This window comes from Papio anubis, chromosome 14 (genome assembly GCF_008728515.1).
Source record: "Papio anubis isolate 15944 chromosome 14, Panubis1.0, whole genome shotgun sequence".
NCBI lineage: Eukaryota > Metazoa > Chordata > Mammalia > Primates > Cercopithecidae > Papio > Papio anubis.
In genome coordinates this window covers 83,343,698-83,355,931 of record NC_044989.1, presented here as the reverse complement: position 1 = coordinate 83,355,931, position 12,234 = coordinate 83,343,698, and positions in this window count along the sequence as shown.

The window sequence follows — 12,234 nt, the reverse complement described above, 5'->3', positions numbered from 1 at the left end:
GGCAGCTGCTTAATTTATGTATATACTGATACAAAATCGAAATAAAATACACAATAAATGTAATGTGCTTGAATCATCCTGAAACCATTCCCCTTCCCCATCCATGGAAAAATTGTCTTCCATGAAACAAGTCCCTGGTGCCAGAAAGATTGGGTACTGCTGCTCTAAGCAGAGGAAGCAGCACATCTTATTTTACCTGTTTCAGACAAATCAAGGATATTTAAAATGTTAACTCATCTAACAATTAAACAATAAAACAATTCCTTAGTGGATACTTCTGGATAATCTGCAGTTCACTCTACCTTTCTTATTCTGGTTTCATAATGAAATAGGCACATCTCATGTGCATCTGGGTATTGTACAACAACCATCTATTCTGATTAAATGATGAGGCTTGATCAAATTTCCCATTCAGTAAATTTAAATATATCCCTTAGTTCACTATAAATTATATGGAGAACTACTTCATATCACTTGCTGTATCTTGGCTATTTTCTGTGTTTTAGCACTAAAAACGGAAATGCAAAAAGACTCTACTCCTCTAACTAATATAAAGCCTTTACTTAAAATATAGGCAAGTTAAGGCAAGTATCCAGTTCATTGAGCAAAAAGTTCACTTCCATGGCCAGAATGATTCTAGTATATTACTTACACGGATCCAACTCAGCAGATAAAAGCTTACCAACACCTTCCAATATTCCTGATACACTGGATGATTTACTTAAGACATGCAGTAAGATTAAAAAGATGTTACAATAGAAATGAAAAACTTATATTCAGTAAGAAAATATATCTAGTAAATATCAAAGAGACTGTCACGTTGTTTGGTTTCCAATAATCTTTAACATGAATTTGAGAATAAAATAGCATAAATTAAATATATATTGGGAGTTAAATTGAGATGTCAGTGTTTTGGAACTTGAAGATATGCACATGCTTAGATGCATGTATATGTATACATATATGCATGTATGTTTATAAATATATATTACATGTGTATTCATATATATACGTTTATATATGACATATATGTGTGTATATATATGTCATTGTCCACTCAGGCACCAGATTTAAGCAGAGTTCAAATCTGTACTCCACTGAGAGGTGGGTTCCTTTGGGTATTTTGTGAATTATATACAAGAAGTATGGCACAAGGGACCATTTGGAAGATATAGAACTCAGTGCCTTTCTCGAAACATGATAGACACATTTCTTTTTTATTGGAATGAGTCTAACATTGTGACTGCAAGTACTCTGGATAAACAGATACCGAAAAAGCACATGTAATTTCTGAACAAAAATTATAACTCCTCTTATTCTTAGAACTACGTGATGCAGGTAAATTATTGTCACTGTTCTACAGAAGGGGAAAACTGAGAATTTGGATAAAGCATTTATCTAAAGCCATGCAATCATTAAAGTTATGTATCTGGAAATTAAATACCAGTTCTGATTTCCAAATTTCTGTAACTGACTGTTTCTTATCTCTATAAAATATTTAAAGTTCATAGTTCTGTAGTAATTTTACCATTAGTAATTTTTTCTTTTTAAAATATTTCATTAACTTCCCTTACTGAACAGATGTTTCTATTTTATAATATAAAAATTATAGTGTAAAGAATTCCCCTTCCTGTGTCCAAGTGATCTCATTGTTCAATTCCCACCTATGAGTGAGAACATGCGGTGTTTGGTTTTCTCTTCTTGTGATAGTTTGCTGAGAATGATGATTTCCAGCTGCATCCATGTCCCTACAAAGGATTGAACTCATCCTTTTTTTATGGCTGTACAGTATTCCACGGTGTATATGTGCCACATTTTCTTAATCCAGTCTGTCACTGATGGACATTAGAACTTCAAGTATAATTAAAAATAAAAATAAAAACAAAACAAAACAAAGAAAGAATTGAAGATTCTCTCATTTAGAGAACGCTTTATCTTTACTTTTAGAAAATAATACAATCTCGTGGAAATGATTAAGATATGGACAGACTGGACATCAAATGAATCATTTCAATTTCAATGACTGGAAACCTGCAGGTATTGAAGAAAAGGGGATTGACACATTTTATGATAGTCCTAGATAGGGATAAGCTGGAAGAAAAATCAGATACCCAGACATTTGCCCTTTTAATGTTGTGCTATTCTTCATATAAGAAAGTTGAGATTCTGCATTATCAGCTACTAGGATCATAGCCCAAGTGTGTGTCTATGTAATGAACAAATAATTGCTTAACTCCTTTAAATGACAATTTGGCTCAGTAACGAGGGAAACAAAATGAGGCAGGTTGATTGTATGACTGAAATGAATAGCCTGAAGAGTTGCTTTGGGGGCTCTTTGCTTCATTGGATCAGAAATTCAATAAATTTTCCATAGTTTTTTGCAAGTCCAGGACACTATATGTAATTCTACAACAAAAATGAAGCTGATTTCTAGGAGGTTAACAAATGATCTATGTAAACTTTATATTTTGTATATATGCATTGAATACTAAGAAAGTAAATCTCACTGTGGGGATGAAGAGGATTATGGGACAGAAGAAGAGGGGAAGCAAGGGATATTTGTCTGCAGGAATATCAGGATATTCCTTAGTATTTAATTACTTGATTTACACATTTATTTAGAGACAGGGTCTTGCTCTATTGCCCAGGCTAGTGTGCAGTGGCACGATCACTGTTCTCTGCAGCCTTGACCTTCTGGGCTCTACCAACCTCCCACCTCAACCTCCCAAGCAGGTGGGACTACAAATGTGAGCTACCATGCCCAGTTAACGTTTTAAATATTTTTTTGTAGAGACTGGGTCTCATCATGTTGCCCAGGCTGGTCTCAAACTCCTAGGTTCAAGCCAGCCATCCTTATGCCTTGGCCTCCCAATGTGTTAGGATTACAGACATGAGCCATTGTTCTGGGCCTTGATATTTTTTAAAATTGCGTATGCTATGTCTTCTGCTCTCTTCCCCTACTCTACTCACCACTCAGCCCCCTTACACACATATGCGCACATACACAAAGTGTGTTTGTCTTACTAACGTAGTACATGCATCACTTCCAGGTTCTGGAGGTGTGAGGAAGCATGAGAGTCAATGATGCAGACGGAGATAATGGCCAAATAGTAAGGGGAAAAAAGGGATTATCATCACAGAGAAATCTACTTCTATCTACATGATCTGGAACAAGTTACTTGCATTCTATTTCCTTACCTAAATGATGAAGAATTTTAGCTTAGTGAATTATAACTGCCGTTGCATTTCTGCTGTGGATACTACATACTTCAGAATTGATTTAAGATTTATAAGTCTGCAATTTTAATACAATTCATGTTAGAAATAGATAGCTATTTTCAAGCTAGATGCTTGTTTTATATATGAATATATTTGAAAGATATTTCATTTGTCTGTTCTTTCTTTAAATTCTACCTCATCCTGTTTTCTACCCCAAACTGCCTAACTAGAAAATATTTTACTTTCTGTACCATAGTTCAACTTCATTCATCATTACTATGTCAGTCATATTTTAGATGTTATTGTAAGATGTTTGTCTTAGTTCTACATGTATGATGATTTTGAAGGTTCTAGTCTATTCACTTGGCTGTCCAGTATTACTGTTTATTATTTTCTCCCTGAAGTTAACAACTTTTTTCTTGCTTGTATTCATTGACCTTTTTTTCTCTCAACCAAGATTCATTCTTAATCAATCCAATGCTAGAATAATTTTTTTATATATGCTGGACAGAGACCCAGCTTTGGAAATAATAGAATGCTTCCAACTAGTTCAACCAGTGTTATGAAGTATACTTTTATGATATAAGTAATGATCCACACATTAAGAGAAATGTTTTATGCTGGCAGTGCCAAAACTTCCATAACCTTAAGAATAGTTTTATTATTCTGTTCAAATTAGTGCTTCATTTACTTATCCAAATGAATAATAAATTTAAAATCATGATTAAATAAAATTCCTTCCATCAGATCCCTTGTCATAATGTAGAAATGCAGTAGAAGTCGCTGGATTAAGATTCCAAATGGATGTGTCAGCGAGGCTTATTGTCCAATAAACTGTAACATGTAGGCACTACACCATGCAAATGGGCTTCTATACTTGACGGTGGCTGCTGCTTTAAAAAACAAAACAAGGCGAGAACAGTGGCTCACGCCTGTAATCCCAGTACTTTGGGAGGCTAAGGCAGGCAGATCATGAGGTCAAGAGATGGAGACTATCCTGGCAAACACGGTGAAACCCCATCTCTACTAAAAATACAAAAAATTAGCTGGGTGTGGTGGCATGCACCTGTAATCCCAGCAACTCGGGAGGCTGAAGCAGGAGAATCGCTTGAACCCAAGAGGCAGAGGTTGCACTGAGCTGAGATCATGCCACTGCACTCCAAACTGGCAACAGAGTGAGACAAAAGCCCTTGCCAGATGCCATCACCATGCTCTTGGTATTCCCCGCCTCCAGAACCATGAGCCAAATAAATTTGTTCATTTTAAATTATACTCTATTATAAATTATCTAGCTGAAGTATTCTTTTAGCAGCAGAAAATGATTTAAGGCAGTAGGTAAACACAGAAAAATACTTACATGCATTTATTCTATAATGACATCAGAGGAAATAAAATGAAACAAAACAATATCATCATTTAAAACAAATAATGAACACAAAACAAAAATGAAAGATAGCTAAGGACAACAAATCAATCATTTTTTTAGAAAGTAAATGAAGGACTATTTGTAAAGGACTTTGCAAAGAAGAAAGTCATTCTAGGAGCCTATAAAATTAGGTAGACAATTTGTCTTGCAGAATCTCAGAAATGTCTTGGGCACCAGGTACCACTGAAGATAATTCTAGGCTGATAACAGGAATTGTTTAAAAGTTAATGCATAACTATATTAGATCCCAGTTTTCTTTCCAAATTCTATGGACAAAGATTGCTACAGAGAAGGGAGATGTGATCTCTTGCAAAAGTGAAATTTAATGGCCCTGTAATCCAAGTGTGTAGCTGATTCATGACTAGAAACAGGAGGACGAAGTTAAAACCTGTGCATAACAAAGATACTAAGACTTTAAAACAAATAAACTTAATAAAAGATATTCATAAACCAAACAATTAAAAGAGCAAGGCTGTATCAACTAGAAGTAGGAGGGCTGACACCTCAGGCAGATTTTTAACACCTAATCTGCTTATAGAACGTATTCTGTCTAATGTTATACAAAAAATTAACTTATCCAGATCTGGATCTCCTTCCTCCCTATTGGATTTACATGATGTTAGAAGTACAGATACTGCGTCTTTCAAACATGTAACATGCTGAGGCAATTAACTAAATGATATTGCATTGTTATGCTGCTACTTGGATTGCAGTTTAAAAAACAATTGTAATTTGTGTTATTTATTCTTCCTCAATAAAATGTCTCCAAGAGAAAATATAATTGATTTTAACAACTAATGTTACACATCTGAGTTAATATGATAATTTATAACAATCACAATGAGCAACTTTGCCTCTCAAAACATCGTTTGTTTTGAAAAAGGAAAGAGAATATGCATGGGCTACAATTTAGTTTCTGCCTATGGCTCCTTAGCTGTGATTAGGTTCTCAGTAACCTCAATGACGTTTTTTAATTTTTTTATTTTTTTAAAGTCACAGACTATTTGGGCTCAATGAATTTCTTTGAATCAAAAATTTTTTAAAAATATTATCCAAGTTTAAACAGCCTTATTTTGTTGTTGTCGTTACTTGTAAAATATTTTAGGTATACGGATTTCCATCACAAGATACCATGCTACTAAATTTTGTAAAACACACACACATACATACATATATATTTTTTTCTTTTTGAGATGGGAGTCTTGCTCTGTCACCCAGGCTGCAGTTCAGTGGTGCAATCTCAGCTCACTGCAACCTCCGCCTCCCAGATTACAGCAATTCTCCTGCCTCAGCCTCCCTATTAGCTGGGACTGCAGGTGTGCACACCACACCTGGCTAATTTTGGTAATTTTTAATAGAGACCGTGGTTTTCCCATGCGGACCAGGCTGGTCTCCAACTCCTGACCTCAGCTGATCTGCTAACCGTGGCCTCCCAAAATGCTGGGATTACAGGCATGAGCCACTGCACCTAGCCCACATACATATTCTTGATACCAGAACTGGCATTATTAGAGTCTATGGCTCCCAGTGAAAAATGAAGATGTCAGTCTTCTTTTTCAGAAAAGTAAGTCTTTTAAGCAAGGTTTGGGCCTTCTGAGCACAGGGCAATGTGGAGCTACACGTTAAAAGCATCTGAAGCAAGGTACAGTAGATGCAACGTTTTTTTCCTTCCACCAACTCCTTCCTTTCACTTTTGTGGGATTTCTCCTTTTCTTTTGTTTAGTAATAAAAGAATTTTGTAACTCACAGTTCTACAAGAGAAAAATCGATGAGGGCAAACAAAAGTCCAGAGAAAGCGGGATGCCTAACCGCCTGCTGGGAAGAGAGAGAAACAGGTAACTATTGACTCACTGAGACGTTTATTGGGGTCTAAGTCATAATTTGTCCAGAATTGGTGGGTTCTTGGTCTCGCTGACTTCAAGAATGGAGCCGCAGCCCCTTGCAGCGAGTGTTAAGAGTTCTTAAAGACGACGCGTCCGGAGTTTGTTCCTTCACGTGTTTATATGGGTCCACAGCTTCTTCCTTCTGGTGGGTTCATGGTCTCGCTGACTTCAAGAGTGAAGCTGCAGACCTTCCCGATGTTACTGCTCATAAAGGTGGCTAGAACCCGGAAAATAAGCCACAGCAAGATTTACTAAGTGGCAAAAGAACAAACCTCCCCTTTGTGAAAAGCTACCCCAGTGACTTACCAAAGGCTGGTTAGGGCAGCCTGCTTTTATTCTCTTATCTGGCCCCACCCACATCCTGCTGATTGGACCATTTTACAGAGAACCGATTGGTCTGTTTTACAGAGAGCTGATTGGTCCATTCTGACAGGGTGCTGATTGGTGTGTTTACAATCCTTCAGCTAGACACAAAGTGGTAGACAGAAAAGTTCTCCAAGTCTCCACTAGATTAGCTAGATACAGAACACTGATTGGTGCATTTACAAACCTTGAGCTAGACGCAGGGTGCTGATTGTTGTATTTACAATTCCTTAGGATGACATAAAGGTTCTTCAAGTCTCAACTACACTCAGGAGACCAGCTGGCTTCACCTAGTGGATCCCACACCGGGGCACAGGCGGAGTTGCCCTCCAGTCCCAGGCCATGCACCCACACTCCTCAGCCCTTGGGCGGTTGATGGGACCCGGCACTGCAGAGCACGGGGCCTGCTCATTGGGGAGGATGGGGCTGCGCAGGATCCCACGGCGGTGGGGAGGCTCAACCATGGAGGGCTGCAGTTCCCCGAGCCCTGCCCCGCGAGGAGGCAGCTGAGGCCCAGTGAGAATTGGAGGACGGTGCCGTCGGGCCTGCACTTCTGGGGGACCTGGCACATTCTCCTCAGCTGTTGGTCCAGGTGTTAAGCCTCTCCCTGCCCATGGCCGGCGAGGCTGCTCTGAGTGCAGGGGCCCGCCAAGCCCACGCCCACCCGTAACTGGCGCTTGGGCGGGCAGTCCAGGTACCCGCCCGCGCCTCTGCCTCCACACCTCCCGGCAAGCAGAGGGAGCTGGCTCCCACAGTGCAGCGCGCGGCCTGAAGGGTTCCTCAAGCGCCGCCAGAGTGGGCGCCGAGAGCGAGCGAGGGCTGCGAGGGCTGCGAGGGCTGCCAGCACGCTGTCACTTCGAAATAACCCCAGCAGGTTTCTCTTAGTAAGTTCAAACTGGTGAATTTAGAGCCAGCAGACATGAGTTCTGGGCTAAAGCTGTGTCTGAGAGGTGGTCACTGTAGCAAAAATGTGCAATCTATGGGAGGTGTTGAGATCAGAGGGGTAGTCAAGTAGGTTATATCTAGTTTTTCCATAGGGAGGTGGCCAGGTGGCAGTTGTATAAGGTAGATACGTAGATTGTCTATATGGAAGAACTGAGAGGAGGCAGAGAACTAGAAACGGTGTCGGGGTGACTGAACTTGCTTCTGGTATAAGAAAGTTCAATTTATATTCAGGGTGAATGCTGAGGCAACATAAAATTATAAGAACTTACTAGGGTTAGTTTTGAAAAATTACTCTGGTGTTACATTTGTTTGGGAGGGAGGTATTTGTCAAACTCTTCATGCCACCATAGCTGAAGTTACCCTTCCTATCATTGATTTTATTTCATTTTAATTGACAAATAACATTTTACATATTTATGGGTACACATGTTGTTTCCATGCGTATAATGATCAGATCAGAGTAATTAGTCTATCCATCATCTCAATGTATCCACTGGGAATATTCAATACTCTCCTTCTAGCTATCTGAAACTATATATTACTGTTAACTATAGTCATCCTGTAATAGAATAGAATGCTAGAACTTAATTTTCCTATAATATTCCTCTCAAAGGCAGATTTCTTCTGATGGGCAAATTAACTGACAAGGACATTGTAGAATGAGGCAATTCCAATTCTTCAGGACATCCCAATGTCCTGAAATTAATAATCTCTGTACTCAAGGATAATTTGTCCTGTCCAAAATAATTTATGGTCAAAGCTTTCCTCACAACTCCAAGAAAGTGAAAATTGAATATCTCATTTACTAGATAAAAAACTAGTGTGCAAAACATGCAAATGTAAAGCAAACTTGGATGTCCACAGAAAAATTGACAATAAAGGAGAAAGTGAAAGAGAACTTTCTGAGCACTCTTCTGTTTCTATTATAGATCATTTTGTTTTTACAAAGATTTAATTAATAAACTAGTGTAGATATAATTATTTTACTTTTAATGTATTTATTCAAATTAATTATGTCAAGTGAATATGGAGAGTATTAAAATTATAATTTATGTGGGAAGGTTTTATTATTTTAAAATTAGAAACATGTTGCTCACTAGATTAAAATGTTATTAGCAAAATGTATTTCTGGAAATCTTGAAGTTTTTGGTAATTGATCCACAAGTTTATTTACTATTGGATTTAATTGTTCTTTTCTATGTCTGTTTATGACCAATTTGTGTTTAGGTTGAATATTCTATTAAGTCTAAATTTGTCATGCATTTTACTCTATATATGTTAACAATTTATGGCTCTAAGATGACACTGACCTATACTTGAGCTGTAATATTTTACAGAGAGAGGAAAATAACTGCATAGATGCAAAGAATATTGAATTAGGGCTATTGACAGTAAACTACCCAGTTAAGTAGCATAATAAAATAATGTCATAGTTTATTTCTTCTCCAGTAAGTTAAACAGTAAAATATTAAGGTTTCAGATAGTAGTCAGTCATGTATCACAAAGTATTAGGGAACAAAGTTTTTTCCAGCTCACTGCTCTGCTGTCTCCAGCATGTGGCCTTCACGTGTACATTCCAAGATGGCAGCAGCTTCATTTAAGGTAGCAGACCATGATGAGAAAAAGTAGATTTGGAGGCTCTCTTTTAAAGAAAGTTCTGAGAAGTACCACCAGACCTTTCCATTTATATTTAATGGACCGCAGTTAGTCACAAAGCTACATCAAAGTTATTCTTCCTATGTCTTTACCCGGGGCAGCCAGGCACTAGCTAAAAACTATTCTACTCTTTAGAAGAAAGAGGGATGGAGGAAGTTGACCCACCCATCCTTCCTTCTGAAAATGACAAAGCATGTGATGTTTCCATACTAACAAATAAGAAGCCATAAATTTTTTTTTTTTTTTTAAAGACTGGATGAATATTGGGAAATAACTTTTAATGTATTTTTTTTCACTTCATCTTTCTAAGAGCCCACCTGTTTTTTAGATACAGAGGCATCTTAGAGGGATTCCAATTCTCTGGGGTATACAGATCCAGAGAATTGTCATAAAGGTTTAAGCAAAAATTTTGGACAGCTCTGAAGTTTCAAAGATGAGCGACTGGAGAGAACTGTGTGCTTTTAAGGGAATGGCCCCAATGTTTATATTGATAATGTTAACACAAATGGCACAGATACTAATAAAAGCTTGGTGCTAAGTAATATATCTCACTGAGGAGATCCCAAATGTTTCAAAAATTAGATGTTCAATTATTCCCCCAAGAAAACACTTGGTGTTGGTGGGATGGTGAGTTTTATTTCATTTACAACATGATCCCAGGAAGTGAACTGGATTTAGAATAGGACACCAGGGACAATGGAGACTGTTGGACAGTGAGAAGAATAAGACGAAAGCATGGTTACCAGTCTTATCTGACATTATAGGACACATGGAAGACTGCCTCCTTGGGCTTGAAGAAAATCATGCAAGACTTCACCATATGCTCACGCTGAAGTTGCTATTAACTTAATAATTTTTGTAGTTGAATAAATTTTGAATTTAAGCAAATATATACATAGATATGCATGCATACATACAAACATATCTACGTACATACATACATAAACTTTGATCTGAAGGACAAAGGGAAAACTGATGGAAGGTCAGTTTTTTTTTTTAGCAGCTGTTGGAAAATACCAATTAGTATAAAATTTGCAACGTGTTGCTGCTTGTATTATTTGGGGAGAAATTGATTTGTGAAAAGAAATCTCATGGCTTTACCTCATAGTGTTCTTGTGATCTAGCTTCAAGGTATTAAACTACATTTTTAAAGAAGGGTAACTGTGGATTTGGGCAGAAGCATAATAAGAAATGTTCAGTCTTCATCTTTCTTGCTTCCCTGCAGCATCTAAGATGTGTAAATTCTATAAAACTTTGAAACTATTAACTTCTCCATACTGCAACACTCTTCACTCTTGGTTTCCATAATCCTGACAAATTTCTTTGTGTGACCCAGAGAAATATCATATTCCTTAAACCTAAAAATAAGCTTATATTTTGTTCAAATCTCTAATATTTCTTATTCACAAGGTTTATCAAGCCAGAGTCCTGCGACACATTCTTAACTTTTCTCCCTCACTTCTCACGTCTAAACTTCACGTTGATTCTACTCCTTTAATGTACCTTGTTTAGTTCTGTTTCTTTTCTTTTCTTTTTTTTTCTGTTTTTTTGTTTGTTTGAGACGGAGTCTTGCTCTGTCGCCCAGGCTGGAGTGCGGTAGCGCTAACAGGGCTCACTGCAAGCTCCGCCTTCCGGGTTCACGCCATTCTCCTGCCTCAGCCTCCCAAGTAGCTGGGACTACAGGCGCCCGCCACCACGCCCAGCTATTTTTTATTTATTTATTGTTGGGATTTCATCCTGTTAGCTGGGATGGTCTCAATCTCCTGAGCTCATGATCGGCCCACCTCGGCCTCCCAAAGTACTGGGATTACAGGCAAGAGCCACCATGTCCGGCCTTTAGTCCAGTTTCTTTTCCTTCACACTTTTTCAACACAGCATTCTATTAATTCCTCACTTGTGCCAATGCTATATGACTTGTTTCTTTGATTCTTTCATAAACTCACCAACTTTCACATTCAATTGATTCTTTTCCTAGTTCTGAAGGAGATCTTTCTAAACTGTGAACTTTATTTTGCTCTCTGCTCTTCATATCCTTTTTAGGTCCTCATTTACTCTAGTATTAATTTTTCAAGAATTTGCATAAACTACCAATGCTATCAATGATAAATCTTCTTACAATATTATTCTGATGTTTATCATGTGTTGCCATCAGAGCTAGTTTTGATCATATAGAATTTGGGGAGCTAAGGCAAGGGAGCCAAAGGCAGCTACAAAAACTCTACGTGTGAGAACATTTACTTAGAACTTCAGGGATGAGATTATGTGAATACTAGTCATTAATCGTGGTAGAAAGTGAGAGAGGCTAGGCCAACATGTGATAACAATTATGGATCTGTAGCTATGGTTCTGAGCAGTTTTTGATGTTCTACCTTACCTCTGTAAGCCTGCTGGAACATGTTCTGTGTAGCTTCCACAGACTCAATTTGCCAGGGATAAGTGGACAAGGGTTTATGGGATAAGGATTTTCCAGAATGGCAATGTACAAGTTATAGTTCTGGCATTTTGTTACGAGATGATTCTATCACATATTGTTAAAAAGGAGATTCTATTGCAAATCTATCAATCAGAATCTCCAACATACTAGGAGAAAATTAAAATCAATTATAGTTCAGAAAAAAGAGAAGAGAAAGCCAGGCAGACTCTGAAATTATTCGTCAAACTGACAGTTCTAAAAAGCTAAACATTAAGGAAATGAACACCAAAAGTTCTAAAAACAAACAAAAAAAGTTAGGTTTATTGAAG